At 46.7% G+C, this 6,104-nt stretch overlaps 1 non-coding gene across 1 annotated transcript; it reads left to right on the plus strand.

Moving 5' to 3' along the window:
* Nucleotides 1–457: 457 nt before the first annotated feature.
* TRNAL-CAA lies at nt 458–530 on the plus strand. Its single transcript has one exon. It is a non-coding gene; the product is annotated as a tRNA-Met (tRNA).
* The last annotated feature ends 5,574 nt before the right edge of the window (nt 531–6,104 follow it).

Here is a 6,104-nt window from a genome sequence, read left to right on the forward strand (position 1 = left end):
GCCCTCTGCCCGCCCGCTCGGGAATGGCGTCGCTCGTCTGCCCTTCAAGACGAGATGCCCCCGCATGTAATAAGGGAGCAGACCTCGGAGAAGAGAATCCAAAACTACAGAGTCTAGTAAACTGGCAAGACCGAGGTAACCGCAGACTCTTCCCTGTTTTCCTACTGAACCCACACCCCAAGAGCCTTCTGGAGTCCTCTCTCCCGCTCCCCGTCCAGCACCAGGGCTTGGAGGCCCCCGCCCCGCCCCCGCCCCGCCCCGCGGGTGAGCTCCGCCAGCCTGAGGTGCCCCCGCGGCCAGCAGCCGCCCTCAGGCCCACACCCCGGCCCCCTCGGAGCCGCCCCCCGCCCCCCGCCCCCGGGGTTGCCGGGAGAAGCCGACGCGCGGGGGCGGCTCGGGCGGCGGACGGGGCCGCCGGCGCTTCCCTTCGCCGGGAAAGGGGCCCTCCGGCGCAGCGGCCCTCTTGGCGCAGTGGGCAGCGCGTCAGTCTCATAATCTGAAGGTCCTGAGTTCGAGCCTCAGAGAGGGCACGGCGTTTTGCTGTGCCGCGGCGCGAGGCTGCTGGAAGCCCCGGGGAGCAGGACGCCGCCCGGCCGAGGAGCGGGGACGCAGCGCAGGCGGGAGGAAGGAAGGACGGGCCGCCCGGGCCCGCAGGCCAGAGCCGTAAGTGAGGCGGCGCGGGGAGGCGGACGGAGCGTGGCCGCGGCGCGGCTGCTTTTGCGGCATCCGAGGAAGTGCCCTGCGGACCGCGTCCCGTCGCCCCGCGTCCGGTCGCCCCGCCTTGTCTGCTGCCCGGAGTCCGCGGCCCCCGCGCCGTCCCGGCTTCTCCCGAGGCTGCACCGTCGCTCCGCCGCAGACCCGCCTGGCGGGGGCCGGGGGGGGGGGGGGCACCTGGGCAGCCGGCCCCGCCCCCGGGTCCCAGGACGGCCAGGTGGGGCGCCCGCAGGTGACCCAGGCCGCGCCCCAGTGCCCCGGCGGAGCCCCGCGGGCCTCGGGATTCGTCCACCGGGGCCTCGACTGGGGTTTCGTCCCCGTTCATGCTTTACGAGTATATTTCTTCTTCTTTTCCGAGATAGAGAAATTTCTAGTTTTCTTGATTTCCTACTTTTCTTTTCTTGATTCACTTCTGTCTTAAAGGGTCGCGTGGTGGTCACAGGGATATGGTTTGAGGCGGGGCTCCCGAGCCAGCGGTTAAGAATTGTTGAGGGGTTTTTGGTGCAAAAGGGTGGTTTTATTATAGGGCCTGGGCGGGGCCCGTGGGCGGAACGAGCTGCACTGGGATTTTTGAGAAGCCTTCCTTACATACTTTGCAGTCGGGGGAGGGAAAGATGAGGGAGTTTCCAAAAGTATTTTCATATGTTAAAGAAGATTTACGGGATCCTGGAGACCTGGTTGTGGTCCAGCCGAGGGTGTTTTTCCCTCTAGCAAAGCATTCGCTGTAAGACACCTGGGAGTTCGCACGAATGTCCTACTCCGCCCGCCTCAAGTGCTTCACTGGGCTGCAAGTTGTAAGGAAATCTAATTTTATCTACATTTCTTTTGCCTTTGTTCTTCACAGCAACAAAATATTTTTAGTATATTTTAAATTTTTTATGTTATATATTTTATATTTTTATATCTTTTAAAATTATTTTTATTTTGTATTATTTTTCTTTTTTTATTCTTTTTTTTTTTTTTTAATTTTTATTCTTAAGTAAGCCCCACAACCCCCAGAGGGGCTTAAACTCACTGCCCTGAGGTTGAGTCACGTGCTCGACCAGCTGAGCCAGCCAGGTTCCCTGGTCATAGAATATATTCTGTAAGAATTAAATCCTCTGAAATTGATAGCTCAGTGTTTGGTTGCATTTTGTAAATGCTTTTTTTCTGAATGTGGGAAAAAATATGTATTCTGTACTGGTTGTATGCATTGTACTCACGTTTACTCATGTTTCCTACTCACGTTAATCTTCTATATTCTCTTTTAAAATCTGTAGGTTGTTTTTTTTTTAAGATTTTATTTATTTATTCATGATAGACATAGAGAGAGAGAGAGAGAGAGAGGCAGAGACACAGGCAGAGGGAGGAGCAGGCTCCATGCCCGGAGCCCGACGCGGGTCTCTAAGCCCAGGACTCCAGGATTACACCCTGGACCAAAGGCAGGTGCCAAACCGCTGAGCCACCAGGGATCCCCACCTTCTGTTATTTTTAAGACTTCTGTTTGAACTATTGGTTATTGATAGATTTTTTCTATTTTGTCAATTTGTATATATTTTTCATGATTACATATTTTATATGTATGTAAAATTTAATATATATTTATGCATTAATAAGTGCATAAAGCATAGAATTCTTGTATCTCTGTTGTGAATTGAACCTGAACACTTATAAAATGTTCACCTTTGCTGCAAATATTGCTCTTTTTTTTTTTTAGATTTTATTTACTCATGAGAGACACAGAGGGAGAGAAAAGCAGGCTCCATGCAGGGTGCCTGACCTGGGACTCGATCCTGGGTCTCCAGGATCACACCCTGGGCTGAAGGCAGTCCTAAGCCACTGAGCCACCTGGGCTGCCCTGCTTTTTATTTTAAACTACATGTGGTGGGCAGCCCCGGTGACGCAGCGGTTTGGCGCCACCTGCAGCCCAGGGCGTGATCCTGGAGACCCCGGATCCGTCGGGCTCCCTGCATGGAGCCTGCTTCTCCCTCTGCCTGTGTCTCCGCCTCTCTCTCTCTGTGTCTATGAATAAATAAATAAAATCTTAAAAAAATAAAATAAGCTACATGTGGTCTAATAGTAATATATCAGTTTACTTTTATTTAGTGTGTACAAGAAAGCATCTTTTTCCATGAGTTTCATACTTTCGGTCGGTATCCTTGTTTTAATGTCTCCTTTAAACACATACACTGGAGCAGCTACCTTTGGCTCAGGTCGTGATCCTGGGGTCTGGGATTGAGTCCTGCATCCCCTGTAGGGACCTTGCTTCGCCCTCTGCCTGTCTCTGCCTCTCTCTCATGAATAAATAAATAAAATCTTAAAAAAAGAATAATAAAAAATAAACACCTACATTTGTTGTATTTTTAATCCAGTCTAATAACCCCTACAGGTTAATAGGAATATATACTCTATTCAAATTTAACATAATTACTGACATGTTTGAATTCAAATCTACCATTTTAATAAGGTTTCCCTTTTTGTTCTGCCTGTTGTCTGTTGCTCTTTTATTTTTGTTTCAAGTTTTTATTTAAATTCTAATTAGTTGAGACGTCTGGGTGGCTCAGCGGTTGAGCATCTGCCTTCAGCTCAAGGCATGATCCCTGGGGTCCCGGGATAAAGTCCCGGATCCAGGGATGGAGTCCCAGATTCAGCTCCTTGCAAGCCTGCTTCTCCCTCTGCCTATGTCTCTGCCTCTCTCTGTGTGTGTCTCATGAATAAATAAAAAATCTTTTAAAAAAATTCTAATTAGTTAACATGTATCTTTTCTTTTGGATTGCTTTATTCTTATATTAATAGTAGATTAATATCAAATTAATGGGTTAATAGATTATATTGATTATAAATATAAATACTAATATTAATGTTATACTTGTTTATGCCAGCATTTTCCCTCTTTTTTTTGAAAACTATACCCTTGTTTAATATTCTTTTAGTAATTAACCTAGAAATTTCAATGCTACTACTTGACTTATGGAAACTACTGCTAACAGGGGTTTTTACCTTTTTTTTAAGTTATCTCTGTGCCCAACGTGGGGCTCAAACTCACAACCCTGAGAGATCAAGAGTCGCATGCTCTATGGACTGAGCCGGCAAGCACCCCAGGACTTATACCTTCCAGAAAAAATTTTATAATTCTTTTACTTTATCACTCCAGTTATTACTCTCCCAAGTTACATGCTTTTTTCTTGTTTCAGTTCTCTTGGACACATGCCTAAGAGTGGGGTTGCTGGGTCACATGGTGATGCTATGTTTAGCATTTTGAGCTACCAATTATTGTTCAAAGCAGCTGCACTATTTGGGATTCCAGTTTCTCCACATCCTTACCAACACTTGCTGTTGTTGGTTTTATTCTAGCCCTCCTAGCAGATGTGAAGTGGTATTTCCTTGTGGATTTGATTTGTATTTTCCTAATTATGGTGAGCATCCTTTCCCCTCCTTGCTGGTCAGCCATCAGTATACCTTCTTTGGAGAAATGTCTATTCAAATCCTTTTGCCCTTTTAAAAATTGGTTTCCTTGTCTTCTTATTTTTGAGTTCTAAGAATTCTTTATATGTTTTGGATAGAAGCTCCTTACCAGAAGCAGGATTTGCAAATGTCCTTTCCCCTTCTGTGGGTTGTCTGCCTCTGTTCTTGATGGTCTCCCCTAGGTGCTCATTTTTTATTCTGATGAACTTTATTTTTGAAGAAATAAACATTGCAATTGGAGTTAAAGCTCCTTTTTTGTCACTTAATGACACAATTTCTCTCCCTACCTCCCCAGAGATTACTTCTATTCTAGATTTGATCTCTAATTTCCTAGTTGTTTTTTTAATCCTGTAAAATACACATAACAGAACTTATACCATCTTAACCATCTTGAGGTATACAGGTCAGTGGCATCGAGCACATCCACATGGCTGTGCCACCATCACCACCATCCATCCCCAGAGTCCCTCTCATCTTGCAACACTGAAACTCTGTCCCTGTCAAACACCAAGCTCCCATTTCTTGCTCTCTCTCAGGCCCTTGTAACCACATTCTGCGCTCTGGCTCTAGGAATCATCTAAGTACCTCATAGGACTAGAATCACAGTATATGTCCTTTTGGGATTGGCTTAGTTCGCTTCCCACGCAATCTTCAAGGTTCATCACATTATAGCGGGTGTCAGAATTTCCTTCCTTTTAAAAGGCTGAATGATAACATTTCCTTGTGTGTCTGCATATTACATACACATCACATTTTGTTTGTCAATTCATCTTTCAGTGGACACTTGTTATAAATTTGTGTCTAGCCCAGTGGGCTAGATCTACTGTTGACCTCTACCCTCTGTATCATATTTTTTAGTGGATTTTAATTACTCCTATTATTTAGAGACACACTAGCTATAGCAGGGGTCGGCAAACCTCATCCAGCAGACCAAATATGGCCCACTGCCTGTTTTTATAAATAAAATTCTGCTGGAACACAGCCACGTGCATTTGTACATTAATTGTCTATGGCTGCTTGCATGCTACAACAGCAGATTCTCACCAACAGCAGAGTTGGGTGACTGGGGCAAAAACCATAGGGCAGAGCCTAAACTATTTATACTTTAACCCTTTAAGTAAAAGTTTGTGGTTTCCAGGGCAATAGTAACAAATAGATTCCAAAATGTGTAACAGCTCAAACACCAGTTTACTTTTACCATACCCCAAAGCAGGCAGTTTTCTCCATGTTCGATTTGTGGACAAGGGATGCTTCCATCCCGCGGCTCTGCAATCCACAGGGGCCTCCACATCATTGCCTTGAGCTTGTAGAGGCTACTACTCCTTTAGCCTCTGGTCCAGGAACAAGCCTCCTTCCTCACTTATGATCCATCGGCAAGAACGAGGTACCTGACAGTATCCCGGTGCAAAGAGTGGCACACTCGGTCACCTCCTCCCAGTGGCAACCCTAAGCTACCAACTGTAGCTGTCTCAGCCTCGCCAATACCAACAAGCAAGGCAGAGTGGTCAAGGATAGGACAGCAGGCCTCTACGGCTTGGTGTCAGGAACTGGGCTTTTTATGCCTGCAAAGGGCCAGACAAAATACTACAGAATGCCAGAATGAAAATCAGGCCTTCGAAAGACTCAGGCAAAGCCAGGTGAGCTACAAGGAGAGAGCACCCTTCCTCGGGATATGGTTAAACCAGCTCGTGGAGTCGTAACCTGGGTCAAGAATGGAGTGTTGTTGGTCTGCTGACTCCCTGATACAGCCTGAAAGTTTGTACAGGTACGTACCTTTCTTCTTGAGCTTTCTGAAGGTTCCAAGAATTCTGACCACCGAAAAAAAGTTACAAACAAAACTAACTCTAGTCTAATATTCCTTTCCCACCCTGGAAGTTGCTGAGGGGGTTGTATGCAATCCATCCAGTGAGTTTGTTATTTGAAAAAACTGACCACGTATCAGGCCA

The sequence above is a fragment of the Canis lupus genome, chromosome 5, assembly GCF_011100685.1.
Source record: "Canis lupus familiaris isolate Mischka breed German Shepherd chromosome 5, alternate assembly UU_Cfam_GSD_1.0, whole genome shotgun sequence".
Taxonomy (NCBI): Eukaryota; Metazoa; Chordata; class Mammalia; order Carnivora; family Canidae; genus Canis; species Canis lupus.